The sequence below is a fragment of the Pelophylax lessonae genome (genome assembly GCF_965119305.1).
Source record: "Pelophylax lessonae genome assembly, chromosome: 1".
Classification (NCBI taxonomy): Eukaryota; Metazoa; Chordata; class Amphibia; order Anura; family Ranidae; genus Pelophylax; species Pelophylax lessonae.
The window spans coordinates 138242933-138264803 of NC_138768.1; the positions used below are offsets into that span (position 1 = coordinate 138242933).

Sequence of the window (21871 nt, forward strand, 5' to 3'; positions counted from 1 at the left end):
CAACTACCCTTTTCCGTAAACCTACTGCGGCAAATACAATATTGCATGCCTCAAGTTCCCATCCCACACCTTTAATTAGATCAATACCGTATGGCCAATACCTGCATCTCTGCAGGAATTGTTCCGAGTCTTTTTTCAAGATTGAAGCAGATAATCTCAGAGACAGACTTCAACGTGGCTACTCTCATTCTTGCCTTAAAAAAGCATACCGCAGGGACACCCTACCAACCAGACAAGACCTTATTTTCAAAACCAAAAAACCTGACTGCATGCAAGATATCAACTTCTCATCAAACACTCATTATTACCAAATACACAGGACAACATAAACAGATACATAAAATTATTAACAAGTATTGGCACTTGCTCACAATAGATCCAAACTTAAACCCCTTCATTGCAGATAGAGCCCAGATCACATACCGTAAGGCACGATCATTAAAAGATAATCTAGTTACCAGTGAGTTTGTAGGCGAGTACAGGTGTGACCCCTGCAAAAGACCCGATACCTTCAGGTGTGGAGGCTGTATCTTTAATACCAACAACAATATTATACTACCAAATGGGTACCCATACAGACCCATACACTATGCCAATTGCAGGACTGTCGGTCTCGTCCATCTCCTCCTCTGCTCCTGTGGGTGTTTTAACGACGGCAAAACAAGGATTCATCAAAAGAGCTCAACGCCATATCGCTAACATGCAGACATACAACCCAGATCTCCCTCTGGAGAGACATGTCCACGACACCCACAACGCGATTTTTCCATACATTCATTTTACAATCCTGGATAGAATACACCCAAGTAGCAGAGGAGGAGATTGGGACAAGACCCTCCTGCAAAGGGAATCCAAATGGATTGACCACCTACGGGCCACAATACCCCCGGGCCTTAACGACAGTATCAGCTTCAAACCATTCCTAGAGGATTTCTCCTCAGGGAGTTGGGGACCATAAAAAAATCTTTAAAAAAATTGATTTTTGTAAGATCTTACTGTAAAATCCTTTTCTCATAAGCTCATTGACAGACGTAGTCCTCCTTGATTAATATCAACTCGGGTTATACTGCCCTCTACAGGAGTAGGACTAGACAGGAAAGAAAACGTTCTGGCCACACCCTAGGGGCAGTCCCAGAGGGTATATCCTCTCACTTCCTGCTACAGCAAATCAGTTCTGTCACAAAGCAGTGTGTAGAGAATTTAACCCAACCTCAAAACATAGGGGCGGGTACTACGTCTGTCAATGAGCTTAAGAGAAAGACCCACTTGGACGGTAATATGATTCTTGCTCTTAGGAGACCGTGGATCCAGAGGGCGCTGCATGCCACCTATGCCAGGGGGGTCTCCATCCTCATAAGTAAATCTTTGCCCTGCACGATCCAAAGGGTGATCTTTGAATCCAGGGGGCAGATATGTGGCGGTACTACTAGATATTTACTCGGTCACAATGCTGCTGGTGGCGATCTATGTGCCTCCTCCTTTTGGGATACAATTATTGTATGATTTGATGGACAAATTGATCGATTATTCTCATCTTCCGGTGTTGTATATGGGTGACTTCAATGCCATCCTGGATAGTACGATGGATTCTTCCAACCCCAACCGCTCTGCCTCGGTGGACCTGTCCGGGTGGGCGTCCGCGGTGGGTGTACTTGAGCTTTGGAGGTGGAAGAATCCTATGTTGCGGGAGTACTCCTATCTCTCCACGACGCACAAGTCGTCTTCCCGAATTGACTTGGCGTTAGGGAATGCCTGCTTTCAATCCCTCTTGGTCGGAGCGGAGTACCTATCGGGGGGGGGGGTCTGATCATAACCAGTTACTCTTGACAGTGAACCTCCAATTGGGAGCTAGAGTGCGGGGTTGGCGCCTGGCGGCTGGCTGGCTCCAACAAGATCAGGTCGCCTCCCACCTGGGTGATTCGATCCGATCATACTGGGAAGAGAATGAGGATTCCGCGGACCGGCGGATGGTCTGGGATGCATTCAAGGCAGTGGCGCGGGGGGCATGTGTTTCGGCCATTAAGACGGCCAGGAAGGATCATAATAGCGAGGTCAGGGAGCTTCAGGAGGCGGAGAGACTGCGGGCGAGGGAACATGCGGACTCGCCATCTGATGCCAGCTACGTTGCGTTGCTGGAGGCGAGACGCCTTCTCTCCCTGCATGTCTCCGATCTTGCTCATACTGCGATCAACCGGACCCGGGAGTCGGTTTTCGCTCAAGGGGATAAAAATGGTAAATTATTAGCGATGCTGGTGGCCGACCAGAGGACCCCTGTTAACATCCCGCTGATCAGGAATAGGGATGGGGTTGTGCAGACTGATCCCCGAGACATACTGGCTACATTCCATGACTACTTTGAGACCCTGTATGCCCCGTTGTGGGATGTTGACCCCTCGGTGGCTGATGGGCTGCTGGGGAGTGTTGCCCTTCCAACTTTGACATCTGAGGATAGCGCCATGTTAGATGCACCGATTACGACCGCGGAGGTGGAAAAGGCCATTGCGGCATTCCCGCCTCATAAGGCTCCAGGCCCTGAAGGCTTCCCTGCAGACTTTTATAAACAGTTCTCTGAACAGTTAGCACCCAGACTGAGTTCTTTACTACAACATTGCTTGGAGAGCGAGTCTCTCCCTCCCTCTATGCTTGAGGCATATATGGTCCTGTTGCCTAAGCCTGGTAAGGATCCTATGGACTGTTCCTCCTACCGACCCATAGCTCTACTGAACATGGATCTCAAGATCTTGACGAAAGTCCTGGCCACCAGACTGGCGGGAGTACTTCCTTCCCTGATCGACCCTGACCAAACGGGCTTTATGCCCGTTAAGTCGGTTGACACGAATATCAGATGACTGTTCACTCACCTTCAGATTCCAGGGGGGGACTCAGGCTCACGGGTGGTGGTCTATCGATTTTGAAAAGGCCTTCGACTCGGTCGACTGGTCCTTTATGCTTAGGACTTTGGCACTTATGGGCTTTGGGACTAAATTCCGGACGTGGATTAGGCTTTTGTACACCGGTCCTAAAACGGCTATTCGTCTGGGATTTCTTACGTCTCCCTACTTCCAGGTGGGCCGGGGAACGAGACAGGGGTGCCCCCTGTCACCGTTCCTGTTCGTCCTCACGCTGGAACCTATAGCTATAACGTTGCGCAGCTCCCCGGCCGTCAGTGCCATCAGAGTGGGCTCCATTAAAGAATGCCTTGCCCTATACGCAGACGACATGTTATTATTCCTGGACGATCCGGGCCCCTCTCTTCGAGCGGCCCTGACTGTGTTGGATGACTTTGGCAAGTGCTCTGGCCTTCGGGTCAATTGGGGGAAGTCCGCTATCCTGTGTGGATGATGGTGCCCGCTCTGCTGCGGCTGGGGACCTGCCCCTCTGCTGGGTTGATAGCTTTACCTACCTGGGGGTCAAAGTGACAAGTAGCCCTCAGGACTATTACCATCTTAACCTCCTACCCTTGTTGTCTAGACTACAGCAACATGTACAGTCTTGGAAGAAGCTCCCACTGTCCCTCTTGGGTCGTATTAGTGTCCTTAAAATGAAATTTTTGCCAGTTGTATTGTACTTTCTCCGTAATTCCCCCTTATGGGTTCCCATGTCATTTTACAAAAAACTGGACAGTATCAGTTCCTTCCTTTGGTCACCGGGGGCTCCCAGGATTGGCCTACGGGCCCTCAGGGAGCCCTGGGGCAGTGGTGGTCTGGCACTCCCTGACTGGCGTAAGTATTACCTGGCGGGTCAGATGGTGTTTGCAAGACGATGGCTGAGGGCGGATGACGGGGATTCGGCCACGATCCTGGAGGCAGCTCATCTTGGCTCATTTGAGACTCTCCGGTTGGCCCTGTTTAGGGGACTTGGCTCGGATCTCCCGTTAACGTTGACCATGAAAGCCACGGTGAGAGCTTGGGCGCAGTCATTGCGCTTGACCTGTCCTAGCTATGTTGGCTTCTCTCCGTCTACCCCCCTGTGGATGAATCCTACCCTCCCCCACTTCCATAAGTTTCCTGACCCGGTGGTATGGGCGGTGAAAGGGGTTAAGACCTTAAGGGACATTACAGCAGCGGGGGATCTTCTTCCTTTTGACCGTTTGAAAGAAAACTTTGACCTGCCCAATCATTATTACTTTAGATATCTCCAACTGCGACATGCTTTCCGAAGCCAGTTTGCCACGTCTCACGTGGAAATGTGCCGTTCGGATCTTGAGTGTGTGTTAACTTGTGACACCTCGCTCAAGATCCTTTCGACTGTGTATAAGGATATGTTTAGACTGACCCCCCCTAGCATTACTAAATGTAGAGACAGATGGACGTTGGAGGTGCCCGACCTGCAAGGTGACGACTGGGATGAGGTCTGGACTGAACCCTTTAAATATCTGGTGTCCGCTAGGGACCGGCTCATACAATTCAAATTCCTGCACCGGATCTATTACACTCCGGCCCGCCTGGCAAGGATTTATCCGACCTTGTCCGCTGAATGCTGGCGTTGTTCTACTTCTCCGGCAGACGCGACTCACGTCTTTTGGGACTGCAGCCAGATCCAGATGTTTTGGAGGGCTGTGACTGACTGTATTAACGAGGTGTTGCTGACCCCGATTCCACTGACCTCGAGGGTCTGTCTCTTAGGTTTGGTGGAGGAGGTGGTCCCTTCGGTGGCCCACAGAACGTTGCTCAGTATACTGCTGTTTTATGCCAGGAAGGCGATCCTGCTACATTGGAAGAAGGAGGCTCCTCCCTCGCTTTCTTTCTGGAGGGGCTTGGTCAATGCTGGCTTACCGCTCTATAAGGCGACATACTTATCTAGGGGTTGTCCCAAAAAATTTGAAAAGGTCTGGAGGGCGTGGGTTGACTCATCTTCATCAATTGGTTAACTTTGCACTTTTTGGAGGAGGAGGCTTGACGCTGGCCCTGAGTCCTATTATGTTATGCCATTTGCATGTTGATTTGCTGGATTTATGTACTTTATTTTATATTGCTGCCTAGCCTGAACTATACTGCATGACAGCTGTGTTTTGGGTGTGCACTGAGGGGGGTTTGATTGGGTGCTACTGAGGGGTGCTCTTCTCTGTGGGTCGGAGCCGGCCTGCGTTTGTTTCTGGCGTGGGCCGGTGCCGACCCTGCTGGCCTCGGTCATCCGGGATGATGTTGGGGTGCTGGTGTCTGTTTTGGGGGGGAGGGGGGGGAGATTTCTGGGGTTAGGTAGATGTTTTTGTTTGATGTCTGCCTTGTCTTATTGTAACCGTTGTTACTGTTTTCTTTTTGTATGTTCTTGAAAACTGAATAAAAATAATTTTCCAAAATGAGCTTAAGAGAAAAGGATTTTACGGTAAGATCTTACAAAAATCAATTTTTCTCTGTCGCTCATTGACAGACGTAGGCCTCCTTGATTAATATCAACTCGGGACATCCCAAAGCAGTGCCACAAATGAGGGGTGGGATAACAGAAATCAAAATCCAGAAGGCCCAACCGGAGCCAACCAGAAGCATCAAGGACTCATCGAGCAAAAAGATGAGACCTAAGTGAAAAAACCCAACAAACCCTCGAGGTAGACCAACAGTCTCCTCAAATTGCGGCCTGCAAAACTTTGTGGCCAAATGAAGGCATCCGACGATGCGATCACATCAACTTTATAAAATTTTGTAAAGGTATGAACCGACGATCAAGTAATCGCCTTGAAAACCTGGACCCCTGACGCCTGATGGTGGAAGGCCCAGGAAACACTAAGCGCCCGAATAGAGTGCGCCTTAACAGGGAACGGAGGATTCCGACCCTTAAATAGAATAAGCCTGTACCACCGTCTGTCTGATCCATCTGGATATAGTCGCGGCAGATGCAGGCAACCCCTTTCTGGGGCCATCCGTGATCACAAAAAGTGAATCTGTTTTACGTAACGATTCCTTAGTCTTCAGGTATACCCCGATTGTCCGAACTACATCCAAGGAATGCAACGCACATTCCCGAGGATGATTGGGCTTAGGACGCAAGGAAGGTAGCACAATATCTTCATTCATATGAAAATCTGAAACCACCTTAGGAAGAAAGGATGGCTTCGGATGAAGAACTACCTTATCCCTATGAACCACTAGATATGGGGAATGGCATGATAATGCAGCCAGTTCGGACACCCTGCGTGCAGAAGTGATAGCCACCAAGAAGGCCACCTTCTGGGATAATGTAAGCAAGGGAATCTCCCTGATATTTCAAGGGGAGATTTCTGCCGAACCGACAAAACTAATTGCGGTAAGGGCGCGCGCACTGGCGGAGCCAAGTGCCGCACCCCCTGGATGAAATTCCGCACCAAGGAATGAGTAGCCAGCGGCTTCTGAAAGAAGATTGCTAACGCTGAAACCTGACCCTTGATGGTGCTCAAGGATAGTTTCTGCTCAACCCCCTTTGGCAGAAAGGCCAAAATTCGGGTCACCAAATAGGTACGTGGGGGAAATCCCAAAGATTCACACCACGCAATATAAGTCTTCCAGTCTTCTAGTCTTCTATAAATAGACTTTGCTGGAAGTCGCTTTCCTTGCTTTACTTAGAGTAGGAATAACTAAAGCTGACAATCCTCTGTCCTTCAGTACCTGGGTCTCAATGGCCAGGCCGTTAAAACCAGCGACTGTAAAGCACGATGGAAGATCGGTCCTTGAGACCGCAGATCCTCCCTGAGAAGAAGTCTCCAAGGAGCGTCCGCGACTAGCCTGTCCAAGTCGGCGTACCCGGAATTTCCAGGATAACTGGAGTTCCCCCTCAAGTTGCTGCTGAGATTTCTCTGCAGTATAGAGGTGGAGGGAAGACATAATAGCTGATACTGCCCCTACGGGGCGCTCAGCGCGTCTGCTGCATTCGCTAGAGGATCGCGGGCACGAGCCCTGTTGAGCCGACATGCTAGCAGATCCATATCCAGGGTGCCCCAATGAAGGGACAGCTGGTGAAATACCTCTGGATGAAGAGACTATTCCTCTTGATCCAGAATCTGACGGCTGATATAATCTGCCTGTCCACCCCCGGGATGAATATCGCGGAGAGAGCTGGAACAACTGTTCCCCCCAATAAGAATGTTGGCAACTTCTATGGCCGCCAGGGCACTCTTGGTGCCCCTTGGTGATTGACCCAAGTCATGACCGTGGCATAGTCCGATAGGATCCGAACCAGGCTGCCCTGGAGCTGCTCGGTCCAGTAAATCGGACAAAGTCTGATCGCTCTCAGTTCCAACACATTTATCGGTAACCTGGAATTTATCAGAAGAAATGACTTCCCCTGGCTGAGCATCGGAGACCAAAGCCACCAGACCAGAGCCTCCCTGGTCCGCTCGCTCAATCGGATTTGATTGTCTAGGGAATCGGGATTCCGATTTCATTTGAGAAGAATCTCCTCTTGGAGAATTCGGGTATGAGACTGGGCAAACGGTACTGCCTCTAAGGAGGCGACCATCAGTCCCAGCCAGTTGACGGACAGCAACATCCGAATCATTGACTGAATCTTCTGGAGTTTCTCCGCATGGAGAAACACTCTTGCCAAGGATGTATCCAAAATTAGGCCCAGATAGTTCAGTGTCCTGGTGGGAACCAGCCTGTAAACAAGGGGATATGAAGATAGGCATCCTAAATGTCTATGGACGCCAGGAGATCCCCCTGATGCAGGGAGGCCACCACTGTTCGGATGGACTCCATCTCTCCCAAGACCAGAATTGGACGCACCTAGCCCTTTTTCCTGTGCATTGTGAACAGGTTCGACTAGAACCCCTGAAACTGTCCAAGGAATGGGAATTCCCACTCCTTGTTGCATCAAGCTGTCCCCCGCAAAGCTTTTTAAGCGACCCGGGGATGTCGAATATTGGAAGGGAAGAATCGCACCGGTGGAAGTGATCGAAACTCGATCTTGTATCCCGACCGTATGACCTCGCGAACCCCTTTATCCGGGATTCTGGAAAGCCATGGATCCGGAAACCGGTGAAGACGTCCCCCCCACCCTAGAGATGGGTGGGGGCCCATTCTGTCAATCCAACGGGATAACAGTGGCTTTATTTAGTCTGGCAATCGGTGAGTCCACTATTGGTGGTACCGTCCATCTTATAATGAGGGATACCTCAAACTGATAGCGCCTAGCAATGCGTTTGGAAATAGCAGGGGTTCGTTTTCGGACGACCCCATTTGGGCAAGGGAAACCCTTCGCCATTTTGGTAGGCTTGCTAGTACCAAAAAAGGAATATCAGTCTCAGCTACCTCTGCCGGTGTAATCTCAAGATTTAAGGTTTCCCGGACAGACGCAACTAGTGCCTCCACCAACGCTTCTTGTGCTATGGCGGAGGCAGAAGCGTCCTCCTCACTGTCTGAGGAGACCGTACCTGAGACAACAACCCCAGAAAAGGGGCTGAAATGACCAGCTCAGAATCCGTATCTGAAGTATCAGATGAAAGAAGGGTAGGCGGGGGTCGCTTTTCTTGACCCCCGTCCCTGACAGGCTACCTCCACCCGGGATACCAAAGACTCCAAACTGCTGATAATGCATAATCACAAGTGGGGTACTGGAGGGTCCTGCGGCCACCTCAAGGGGATCAGGTGGGGATACATGTGTGGCAGGGTTCATGTAACAAGACACTTGCCAGCAAACACAAAAAATTGCAAGAAAAAACTTTTTTTTTTTACTTAGTCTCCCAGCGCAATAGCGCCCCTCAGTGTACCTGCTTGGACCCCTGAGAGAGAGAGAGAGAGAGAGAGAGAGACCCCAAGGCTCACCTGATGCACAGAAGTTTCTTATCAACCTGCTTCCAGCACTGACTGTTACAGACAGGAAGTCTTTGGCTTGCTTTCCCGGGCCGAGGAGGCGGCTCCGCCCCCTTTACACGCCTTCCGGCGCCTCCCCATAGCTCCTCGAGGTGTTTGGTCACCTCAAACATGGCCGCCCCCATGCTGGAGACACGAGGCTACGCCAATATGGCGGCCCCGTGCGATCTGCAGGAAAATGGCGGCGGCCTGTGTAGGATAGCGGCGGCTTGCAAGCTAGCAGCGGCCTGCGGGAGGTGTGCGCTCGGCCTGTGCGAGTGTGCGCTCGGCCTGTGCGGCCTGCGGGAGTGTGCGCTCGGCCTGTGCGGCCTGCGGGAGTGTGCGCTCGGCCTGTGCGGCCTGCGGGAGTGTGCGCTCGGCCTGTGCGGCCTGCGGGAGTGTGCGCTCGGCCTGTGCGGCCTGCGGGAGTGTGCGCTCGGCCTGTGCGGCCTGCGGGAGTGTGCGCTCGGCCTGTGCGGCCTGCGGGAGTGTGCGCTCGGCCTGTGCGGCCTGCGGGAGTGTGCGCTCGGCCTGTGCGGCCTGCGGGAGTGTGCGCTCGGCCTGTGCGGCCTGCGGGAGTGTGCGCTCGGCCTGTGCGGCCTGCGGGAGGCTGTGCGGCCTGTGGAAGTGACCGGCTCTCTGGAGGGATGGCGATCTGTGGCTGCAGTAACTCAGGCATAGGCATCGGCCTGTATACACACTATGACAGGTAGGATACCACTATACCTCAATAGTAATGCCTTTTAGTAGTCTGTCACTGACTTCAGTCACCCTTACAGTCATATAGTGACTTTAGATAGTCAGCTCCCAAAACAAGCCTCCTGGTTTCTTATTCACAAAATCACACTCAAATTGGGGGATCTGTGACCTGTTATAGGATAGAGGGGGGACCCAGAAACTGAGTGTCAGACCATCCCAGGGAGGGGCCCGCGTTAACCAACAAACCCGACAGGGGGAGAGGGGGAACATTCTACTCACCATACCGGAACAGGCGGGCACCAACTCCTGACAGAACCCCTCTCCACCAGGGTGGGGGGGCTGTCGACCAATACGGACGCCGTGACTCAGTTTGCAACTGGTCCTTGGCGTCCAGGCGAGACGTTTAACTCGCAGGGTCAGTGCCCGTCCAGTGGGACTATGTCGCGGCCGACCCAGTGCGGAGCTATGGCCTGCACGCGCTCGTAGGCTGAACTGGGGTGACCACTGGATCTCAACATCCAGCCCGTCGCCCAGTTTCAGCGTACTTGCTTGAAGATCTCACAGGAACACTGGAGAAGAAAACCTGCCTAAAAAAGTATTTCTAAAAAATCTTGCCAGGACCAAAGATCCCAGCAAGGAACTTAGGTCCTTACTCCTAACTAGACAGAAAAAACTGATTTGCTGTAGCAGGAAGTGAGAGGATATACCCTCTGGGACTGCCCCTAAGGTGTGGCCAGAACATTTTCTTTCCTGTCTAGTCCTACTCCTGTAGAGGGCAGTATAACCCGAGTTGATATTAATCAAGGAGGACTACGTCTGTCAATGAGCGACAGAGAAATCTTGATTACAACATTTACATTAGAGATTCCCTTCACCCTTCTCTTTATATTTTTATACTTTCATATGTTCTTGTTGTTACTCTGGACTGCATGTCCCACACAACCAGGGTTTTACCTGTTGGGACACACTTTACACAGCCTACAAAGGGATTTCCCTCAGTACGATGACATCTGAAGCCCTTGATGTGAAGCTGGGCCGCAGTAGACGGAAAGTAGTATATACCATATATACCAGGTCCTTGTTTATATTAAGTCCTCATACTAGCCTCTTCCTATCCCCCCCACCTTTTTTTGCCCTTGAAGCCAAGTAGGCCCCCTTAAGGGACTCAAAAAAAACATTTTCCATCTTTGGACCAATAAAGTGGTCTTAACAATATAACGTGCATTTTGAACAAACTTATCTATTCCTTCCAATTGTCCTTATCTCTATATTTCTCTTTATTTCCTCTTCATTGAGTTGACATTGTTATTGCTTATATTTTTGGGCGTGCAAGACGTCATAATAACTCTTTAATCACACTTGATAATTTTGTATGACATGACCACTGGATCTATTTGCTGTTTTTGTATAATAGTCCTCATTGTTCATTTTATTATGAGTATTATCTGATATTTGTAAGCATTGCATTTGGGGGTCTATTGTCTGTCTTACCTGCCTGCCCCATCGTGTTTACCTTTTCCTATCCGCCTTGACGCACACAGGGAACAGGATTCATCTGTCCCGTCGTTTTCCTGTCTGAGGTCGAGTGCCACCTTGTGGATCACTCTCCCCCACAGGACTTGCTGCGTCGGCGTGCCTGGAGCGCAGGACTCCGTCCGATTCTCCTTTTGGACGGGGCCGTGCCCTCCAGACACGGGGGATCCCATTGGTTCTGTGCATCCGCCCGCTCGATTGGCCCCTCCGGCGCATGCGCGGCGTCGTCTTAACCGGCGGGGTCGGGACTGTCAGGTCTCGCCGCCCCGGGGGAAGAGCGCACGGATACTACAGTGACCAGGCACCTGACCTACAATTCTTCACCTATTTCTTCGCACCCTTGTAATTCACATCAGCAATCCTGGAGTGTACTGGATTGGTCTTTCCTCTCTAGCCTTTTCACCCTTTGTAGTATGGGTCAGGGGGTGTTGGTATGGGGCGCTACCACCTTGTACATCAAATCAATGGAGTGTGTGGTCCCACAAAAGATAAAAGTGCACTGTGCTTATGTGACAGCAATATGAGTGCTGAAACCGTATTAAAATATATAAGGTGTTTCGTGCTTTATAATATACACAAAAGTGCAAACTGTGCTGAAATTATAATAATACACGGTACTATTGAATAAGTGAATTGTACCGTCTGTGTACAAATTTAACAGATATATATTGTAAATGCGACCATCAACTGGTGGTCAGAAGAAAAGTGCCATAGTGCAAATTGAGTGAATGAATAAAACTTTTATTGTGACAGCCCCTTGCAAACGGGGGTTAACGTCCGTGCTTAGTAAACCAGTGGAAGTGCAATGGAGTGGTGGGTGAGTTGCACTATTAGAGCGAGTGCTGGAGATAAAGAGTGCTTAATACCGGAGGTAAAAGCACTTACCAAGTACTCTCCCTTTACTCCACGCTCAGCCTGGTTGGTAACTTGTCCCTTTGGTTTGATGCCTGCAGTGTTTTCCTTTCGGGTATGCGCCGGAGGGGTTATGCTCGCATCTAGGGATCAGTGTACAAAACCAAAACAGGCTTCCATGGCGTAGTATAGTTTTACATTGAGGGAAAAATTGTAGCGACTCACTGTGTAAGAAGTTCACCGTCAGCTCTACGATGTGTTCCTGGCGTTCGGTCCGCGCGGCGCTTCCGCGTCCCACCGGCCAGAACCACCACACCGGAAGTGACGTATGACGCTGGTTGCCGTTCTACGCGTTTCGTCAGTGCGACGTCATCTGGGGCGGTGCTAGGTTACGTGCTCCCGGAGTTTTTATAGGCCTCCGTATCCAGGTTACCGCTTTGTGTACCTCCGCCATATTGGTGCACTCATTGAGGATACACCGGCGGCCACATCGTAGAGCTGACGGTGAACTTCTTACACAGTGAGTCGCTACAATTTTTCCCTCAATGTAAAACTATACTACGCCATGGAAGCCTGTTTTGGTTTTGTACACTGATCCCTAGATGCGAGCATAACCCCTCCGGCGCATACCCGAAAGGAAAACACTGCAGGCATCAAACCAAAGGGACAAGTTACCAACCAGGCTGAGCGTGGAGTAAAGGGAGAGTACTTGGTAAGTGCTTTTACCTCCGGTATTAAGCACTCTTTATCTCCAGCACTCGCTCCAATAGTGCAACTCACCCACCACTCCATTGCACTTCCACTGGTTTACTAAGCACGGACGTTAACCCCCGTTTGCAAGGGGCTGTCACAATAAAAGTTTTATTCATTCACTCAATTTGCACTATGGCACTTTTCTTCTGACCACCAGTTGATGGTCGCATTTACAATATATATCTGTTAAATTTGTACACAGACGGTACAATTCACTTATTCAATAGTACCATGTATTATAATTTCAGCACAGTTTGCACTTTTGTGTATATTATAAAGCACGAAACACCTTATATATTTTAATACGGTTTCAGCACTCATATTGCTGTCACATAAGCACAGTGCACTTTTATCTTTTGTGGGACCACACACACCATTGATTTGATGTACAAGGTGGTAGCGCCCCATACCAACACCCCCTGACCCATACTACATTTTTACCCTTGTGGTAAGTTGGAGGCAGCATAACCATCAGGTCCCCCCGGTAACTGTACCATACAAACAGTCAAACAAGTTCAGTATTTGAGGGATTATCCATAGCGCGGGTGCACCCCTATTTTCATTTTCACCTTTTCACCCTTTGTGACCCTTCTTTCAAGCTCAGGTCAGTATTCAGCATTGCTTCTCCCAGACCCTGCACAGTCTCCTGTTTTCCAATCACCTCTATCTTGAGCCAGTTTCCATTCTTCTCTGGAGCACCTTGCTTCCACACCTCCACACGGATTATTTAGATTCTCTCATAGTCATGGCCCCCACCAGCACATTTTTTTCATAATTTTCTCCTCATTTCCTCCCTGCTCCCCCCCCCCCCCCCATTTAAACAGGAAAGTGCCAGGACCGCAGATCCCAGCAGAGAGCCAGGTCCTTACTTCTGACTAGGCCGGGAAAAAAAAATAAAAAGTGGTGTCCTACAGCAGGAAGTGATGGTATACCCTCTGGGACTGACCAGGGGGGTAACCAAAAAGGTTTCTGCCTAGTCCTACTCCTAGAGAGCATAAAACACAACGGTCTGAAGAATTGAAGCTGTGCGTCAGTGAACAAAAGAGAAATGGGTGTTTTTTTGTATCGATCAACTAAATTTGTCGGCTTAGTAGAAAAGGTTTCTTTGCCCCTGTTCTCAGTGCTTATCTAATGTGTTTACTTCTCTACAAGCAGTTTGTGTGCCCTGACACGTGTTTGCATCTAAAAACAGATAGTACAATAATTGCCCTGCGCTCAACGGTGGTTTATGGTGCTGGATAAATCACGTTATTGGTGGTGCAAATGAAAGCATAGGTTTTGCTGCCCTCTGAGGGTGGGAGGTACCCAATCGAAACTCTGTAAAACAAAGGTAGGGTGCACCAACCTTGCACATTACCCACGTGGTTTCTTTAACCACTTCAATACCGGCCCATAGTAAATTGACGTCCTGAGTTTAAAGCTAAATACCGGTGTTATGGCAGCAGATAGCTGCCATAACCCTGGTATTTTTTTAAACTGCAGGTGATGGGCTTTCCGATAAGGGTGGTCCCAGCGGCAGATTCGCCGCGAGATCACCCTCCAGGATCACCCCCTCCCGCCGCGTCCCGGTCCTTTTCCCCGCTTACCGGACCCGCCGGCAGCGGGAAAAACGATCGGGTCCCGGATCCTCACAGACAGGATGTCGAGTGAGGGCAAGCTTGCCCTCACTCGACTCTGTCTTGGAGGACCGGAGCGACGGCAAACATCGTTGCCGAGCAACCGGCTTAAAGGTCCTTTTTTTTTTTGTCCTTTCCATCTTTATTAGTGTACTTGTGAGATCTGAGGACTTTTTGACCCCAGATCTCACAAAAAAAGAGGTCCTGTCATGCCTATTTCTATTACAAGGAATGTTTACATTCCTTGTATTAGAAAAAAAATGATCAATTTTTTTTTTTTTTTTTTTAAAAACGGTGTAAAAATAAAAAATAAATAAAATAAATAGTAAAAAAAAAAAAATAAAGCATCCTGTCCCCGTTAGCTCGCGTGCAGAAGCGAACGCACACGGAAACCCCGCCCACATATGTAAACGGTGTTCAAACCACACATGTGAGGTATCGCCGCGATCGTTAGAGTGAGAGCAATAATTTGAGCCCTAGACCTCCTCTAACTAAGATGGCAACCTGTAGAAATTTTTAAAGTGTCGCCTATGGGGATTTTGAAGTACCAAAGTTCGTCGCCATTCCGTGAGCGTGCGCAATTTTGAAGCATGACATGTTGGGTATCTATTTACTCGGCGTAACATTATCTTTCACATTATGGAAAAAAATTGGGCTAACTTTACTGGATTCTTATTTTTTAATTCAAAAAAGTGATTTTTTTTCCAAAAAAATTGCGTTTGGAAGACCGCTGCGCAAATACGGTGTGATAAAAAATATTACAATAATCTCCATTTTATTCTCTAGGGTCTCTGCTAAAAAAAAATATATAATGTTTGGGGAATCTAAGTAGTTTTCTAGCAAAAACAACTGATTTTAACTTATAAACACCAAATGTCAAAAATAGGCCTAGTAGGCAAGTGGTTAATAATGAATTAAAAAGTAGTATACTCACAAAACATAAATTATTTAAAAACTATACATTAAATTTACATTTTTATATCTAATTTTATAAAGGGTCTATGCATATGAGATAGACCCATTGCCCACAAGCCCAAACTGGCCTACTGTTTACTAGCTCAATTCACCTGTATAGCACCCTCTTCTGTTGTATACATAAACTGTCTCTAATGTCATGTGGTGAGGTCATAGATCCCACTCACTGATGGGAGGGACTTCCATATCATTATGTGGTTTGAATCATTTGCTATGTTAAGCCTGTCAATGTAACATCTCAGATTGGCCCTGAGTAATGGGGGGGGATTTCCCCTTGAAACATAGCCATCTTGAAGGTTCTCCAACTTGCCGGGAATAATCTTGTTTACCTGGTCGCTTTGAGTTTTCCATGGACTTTGAAATGCTTTTAATATGTGTATGTTAGAGAGTATTCTTTTTATAAATGATTGGAGATACCATTTGGGTAATGCATAAGGTTGGTGTGCCCTCTCTGTTTTACTTGTCTGCACCTCCAATTACATAACTACTTTGCAGATTTTTGTTAAGAAAACTCCTGGCATCTCCGATTCCTTTCTTTGAACTATGTATGCGGCTACTTCCAAGGACTAAGTACCCTGGAAGCTGCTTTTTCTTGCTTTCCTGGGGCTATTTCTCCCATTCTGTGGGACTGTAATTTTCCAGTTCCATATCCAGCCTGAAGGCATTTCAAACATTTTACCTTATGTGTGGGGTCTGTCATGTATGGCTACCTGCCATGTCTTTATTCGGGAACAGATTTCTCTTCTCTTGCCTCAAAGCAGTCCTGCTATGAAATGCCTCCCTCTTTTCTACCTGGATGGGTAGCAATGTTAAAAGATTTTGTTGTAGTGCATCTGCACTCCGGTAACAAGTACCTCTCTTAAAGAGGTCTGGGTTCTGAAGTACACACACTAGCATTTGTCCTTTTCTAAAGATGCTGGGCCATTACATGTTCATGTTTTTGAAAACCCCTTAGTTTGACATGTGGCAGTTTGAGCCTCTGCTGTTACATGCTTCAGCTCCAATGTGCTTCTGCTGTTAACTGTCCCGTTTGGGTCAGTTGACCCTTTTTTTTTCTGTGGACTGCTGCTACTGTTTTAGCCATTTTTTTGCCCATTCAAATTACTGCTTAGGGGCTTCCCATGGTCAAAAAAACAATTACTGTGTACAGTAAAATTAAAATAGGAATTTGAATGTACCTGTGAATTCCACATTTTAGTGGGGGGGGGGGAATAAAAAGTAGTGTCATTACAAAGTACACATAGGGGTTGGTGTCCAGATGAAGCTTTTGCCAGTGTACAAACACCTAAAGGTAGTGGCATGTAGCCCATGGTTTACTAATCGATTCTGTCTCATGTACTGTGCTCTAAAGTACAAAATGTACAGGTACATCAAAATTCCTGTTTTCTGCACTCACTGTAAAATCCTTTTCTTGAAGTCCACTGCCGCAAGACCCACCCCTCTTCGTATATAAAGCTCTTTGCTTTGTTTTCCTACAAAACTGAGGCATGCTGGTATTGGGAGGGGTTATCTTGCACTGGCTTTTAGTTTTGTTTGTCAGTGTCAAATCCTCCTTTAGGCAGCAGTATTAGCCAAAAGGTTAAAATCTTCGTCTCTCAATGGATACCAAGAAAATGATTTTAAACTTGAGTGCAATAAACAGGATTTTTTGTTATTCATTGTAAAATCCCCTTCTCTGAGTTGACAGACACCAATTCTTTATCCGTGACCAAACCAGGTTCTATAGCCCCACCTAAAGGGAGTAGGACGTGGCAGGGAAAAAATAAATAAAAATCGGCACCTCCTTTGAGCAATTCTCAGTGGGTCTAAAACCCACTCTTTACTATATGCCTCAAATCCGTCACAAGCAGTGTTAAGTAGAAAAACTCCATAGAGGGGTGGGTGCTGTGTCAGTCAAGGAACTCCGAGAAAGGGATTTTACGGTAACAGAAGATCGTGTTTTCGCTTAAGTTTGTTGGACACAGCTGCTACTTTTTCCATGACCAAAACAGCTATGTCCCCAAGCAGTGCCATAAGGGGTGGGCAAATCAATGGAGAAAAACCCTAGTTCAACATGTCAACACTCAGAACCACACCAAAAAGGTACCCAGAAATCGTGAACAGCAGCCTGCAAAATCTTAAGGTCAAAACTAGCATCGGAAGATGCCAATATCAACTTTATAGAACTTCGTAAACGTGCGCACAGACAACCAGGTCGCCGCCTTGCAAACATGAGAAACAGGCGCCTGATGACGGAATACCCAGGAGGGGCTAACCACCCTGGTGGAACGCCGTGCCTGGGAAGAAGGGTTTCCACCCCTTAATGGCATAAGCTTGCACAATTGTCTGGTCTGTCGAATCCAATGAGAAATGAGGCAGAAGAGGCCGCTAAGCCCTTCTTCGGACTGTCCGTGAGCACAAAGTTGTCAGAACTCCAAAAAACAGCCACCATAGAAAGGTACACGTGAATCGCGCAAACCACGTCCAGGGAATACAGAGCCACCTCCTTAGGTTGCGTTGGCGGTGGGCACAGAGAAGGCATACAATGTCTTCATTTGGGTGGAAATCTGACACCACCTACCGCAGGAAGGAGGGGGGAAGGCGAAGTATCCCCTTGCCCTTGTGCAGAACGGGTTAAGCTGGCTTACAGGACAAAGCCGCCAACTACAACACCCACCAGCTTACCAGGAAAGTAACCAGAATACCTAGGCAAGAGTATATCCCCGGATGCTCTCAAAGGGAGGCTGCTGAAGAATCGACAGCACTGAATTCAAGTCCCACGGTGGCAATGGGGATCGCACACGAGGCACCACATAGCAAACCCCTAGAATAAAAAGGGAAAAGCAAAGAATGTGTGGCCAAGGGTTGCTGAAAGAAAACCGCCAGAGCGGAGACCTGACCCTTGATAGTGCTCAACGCAAGCTTCTGATCCACACTTCATTGGAGGAAGGCCAACACCCAAGCCAACGAGAAAAAGCCAGAATGGAACCCCAAAGCTTTGCACCAACTGATATAAGCTCTCTAGGTACAATGCTAAAATTTACCAGGAGGTAGACTTGGGCCGGTTCACACTGGTGCGACATAGGATAAAAGACTTGTGAGAGCATAAGTTACATGACATGTCAAAATTGAATGTTTCCCTATGACAGAAGTGATCAGACAAGTTGCTCTGACTTTAGAAAATGTTCCTGCACTACTTTGGTACAACGCTGATATGACTTCAATGCCATAGAATGTAAAAAGTCACATTAGGTCGGACTAAAGTCGAACTGAAGTTGCAGGGCAAAGTCGGATTAGAAGAAGTCGCATGACTCATGTCAGTGCAGTATGAACCTGGGCTTACGAGCCTTTGGTATAGTCGGGATCAGCGAGCCTCGTCCTTTAGACGTGGCTTTCAATAGCCATGCCATCAAAGCCTGTGACGGTAAAGCAGGATAGAACACTGGCCCTTGAGATAGAATTTACTCTCGAAGAGATCACCCCAAGGAGCGTCCGCTACCAAGTCTGAGTACCACCGACGGCAAGGCCAGTCCAGTACGCCTTCAGGATCCTTTCTGCCTCTATTCTGCGTGGCAGACAAGGAATCAAATCGGAGAGGCGGGAAGGCATACCTTAGATTGTACTGATCCCACGGCGCCACTAGCGCATTCATCGCGTCTGCCAGGGGATCCTGGAACCTTTCGGTTGAGAGGGGACGCCAGAAGATTCATGTCTGGCATTCCCCAGCGAAGGAAGAGCAGGTGAAACACCACCTCGCCCTGACCCAGCGTCTGAGAGCTGAGATAATCTGCTTGCCAGTTTGACCACAGGAATATGTACAGCAGACAGACGGAACAAATCTTTCTGGCCATCTCAAGATGTGAAATGCCTAAGGATCGCTGCTGCACTTCTTGTGCCCCCCGATTGACATATGCCACCCCAGGGGTGTTGTCTGACTGGATACAGGTCGGCAGACAAAGGCGATTCGTTCAATGAGTAAGCGACAACCAGATCGCTTGACGTTCCAGAACATTAAAAAGGGCAATCGAGCCTCCACTAGAGTACAGCAACCCTGAGCTGAGTCTGATCCCAAGGCTCTGCCCCAGCTCGACAGGCTGACATCCATTGGGTCTACAATCCACCAAAGGGGAAGTAAAGGCATTCAGTTCCATAAGGCCAGTGACTTCAGCCACCAGAAGAGAGGCCCTCGTCGACTGCCCCAGGAGAATTTCCATGTCCAGGGAAGCAGAAGCTGTTTCAGATCTGTTTCATTTGGATAAGATTTCCTTCTGCAGGGTTCTTGTATGAAACTGCTTCAAAAAAAAAAAAAAAAAAAAAAGGGATCCACCATCAGGCCCAAAACTTGCATGCAAACACACAGGGCAGGCCGCTTGCAAGCCAAGACCTGCCAGACTTCAGACCAGTTTCTGTAATTTGTCCAATGTGAGGAACACCTTGGCCTGCTCTGAATCTAGAATCAGTCCCAGATACTCCAACGCATGAAACTGTACTTCCTGAGGTTTAGGATTCACCCGAAACCCTGTAGGGAACGCATGTTGATCTCTACACAGAGAGGAGGGCACCTCAGCACAAAGGAGCAAGTCGTCCAGATAGCCGATCACAGCAATCCCTCATTGTCTTCTTAGCAAGGCTAGGACCGGAGCCAAGACATTGGTGAAAACCTGGGGAGCGGAGGTCAGGCCGAAAGGTAGCGCTACAAATTGTTAATGCGCATCTCCGATAGCAAAGCGCAGGAAATGCCGATGTCCCTCACAGAAGGGAATGTGCAGGTAAGCATCCTTCATGTATAAGAGACAACAGAAATTCTCCCTGCTGGCAACCACCGATCGAACGGTCTCAATTTTGAACTTGCGATCCCGCACAAAGGCATTCAGGTCCTTGAGGTCCAGGATCAGACAGACTCTGTCCATCTTGTAACCGTGAACAGGTTGAAGATAAACCCCCTGAACCTCTTGACTCCGGCACAGGAACAATCACGGCTTGAAGGAGCAGGTCCTGCACAGCCCAGTACAGGGCCCACAGATGAGTCGGCGAGAGCCACAGATGGGAGGGAAAGGACCTGTCTGGCGGAAAGGAATGAAATTCTATTTTGTAGCCTGAAAGAATGATTTAGTAGATCCACTTGTTGGGAATGAAGTCCATTGGCCCGGAAACAAGTGAAGTCAACCCCCCCGACCCTGGTAATGGGCAGGGGCAAACCTTTATGACAACGACTTCATGGGATTGGAAGGCTTCTGGGGCCAGGGAAGCTTGGCACCTCCCTTAAAGGCCTTGAATGGTTCGAACGCTTTATCGTAGACCCAGGGGAACAAAGATCTGCTTATGCGCCGTAAAGATTGGTCCTATGTGGTTCTTTTCCCTTCTTGGACTGAGGCAGAAAGGTGCTCCTGCCCTTAGTGAGGTTCTTGATATCGTCCAGTGTATCCCCAAACAGCTGGTCTCCCCCTGGAAGGAGAAATATGCTAAAGCCTTTTGGAGGGCTGGTCAGCTGACCAACACTTGAGCTATTGGACACGCCGCATCACTACAGCTGAAATGGAAAGTTTTAAAGAAGAGTGGGGCTGCATAAAGGGACACACACTTACTATAGTCCCTGGACCAACTTGTCCACCAGCTCCACATACACTTGGCTCTCTGGCTAGACGGAGAACCATGGCCCACTCGGACAGAGTCTGGGAGACAAGGGCCATAGCCAGGACAGACTGGAGTGTAGATCAGGCAACGGTGAACATGGAGCAACCCACAGCCTCCGCCCTGCGATCTTGCAGGGTCCTTGAGGGAGATTCCTTTACCAGTATCACCGTAGCCTTGTTTAGCCAATAAAGGAAGGTCCACCACAGGAGGAGCGGTCCATTTTTTAAGGAGGGTCTTCTAGGGGTAAACGTACCGCAAATCGGATGCTTCGGGCGACCCAATTCCTTATAGACAAATTTGTCAAAATAGTTGGGATAAGGGAAAACCTTAGCAGCCCGAGCTGGTTTGTGCGTACCAAAAAGGTGCAGGTACCACATCAGATGCTCCCTCAGAATCTTCAATCTTCAGCATGTCCCGCACGAATCAAAGAGCGGCGACTAACGCCTTTTCCTATGCAACAACAGAGGTAGAGGACCCATACTCCTCATCCAAGAAATCAGGGGAGACACATCATCTGGGTCCGCCGCGACCGTAGGATAGGGGGCCGGCAGAGCCGGACTGGGGCTCAAAATAGTCAGAGGATGTGGGTGATGGCGAGCACTGCCTACTAGCCCTGCATCCAAACGCAGCCTCCACATGAGAGACAAACTACTCCAGGACAGCTGACAGTGCGTCTACAGGAAAAGATGGACCAGCAACCCACAGGAGGGGTGGGGGGGCCGCAATAGCATGCTCCTGAGACACCACCCAACAGGCGCTACCGCAACTTGGGACCCCCAAGGTACTAGGTTAGAGACCACCCCTAAGCAGCCCTGCAGAGAAGTGGGATCCCCAGGGAGGACTTACCACAGACTACCAAAGGCTACCAGGAGTCTGCCATGTGTTCACTGCTGAAAACAGCCCGGGACAATGCCACCAGGTTCCGGCCCCCATACCATCAGAGTCTGATATCACCACCGCAGTCTACAAGACAATGGCCACTTAGGACTGTCCCCAGAAACTCTCCCAGCCTATACAGGTATTTGGGGTGAGGGAAAATACACGCCGAGCATGCCTAGTGCAAGAGGTCTC

The 21871-nt window shown here is 48.9% G+C and overlaps 1 protein-coding gene across 3 annotated transcripts in view; it reads right to left on the bottom strand.

The window, feature by feature from the left end:
* Window positions 1-21871, bottom strand: part of TNPO1 (transportin 1) — a 542580-nt gene that overhangs the window by 357572 nt on the left and 163137 nt on the right. The gene's annotated exons all lie outside the window — the stretch shown is intronic.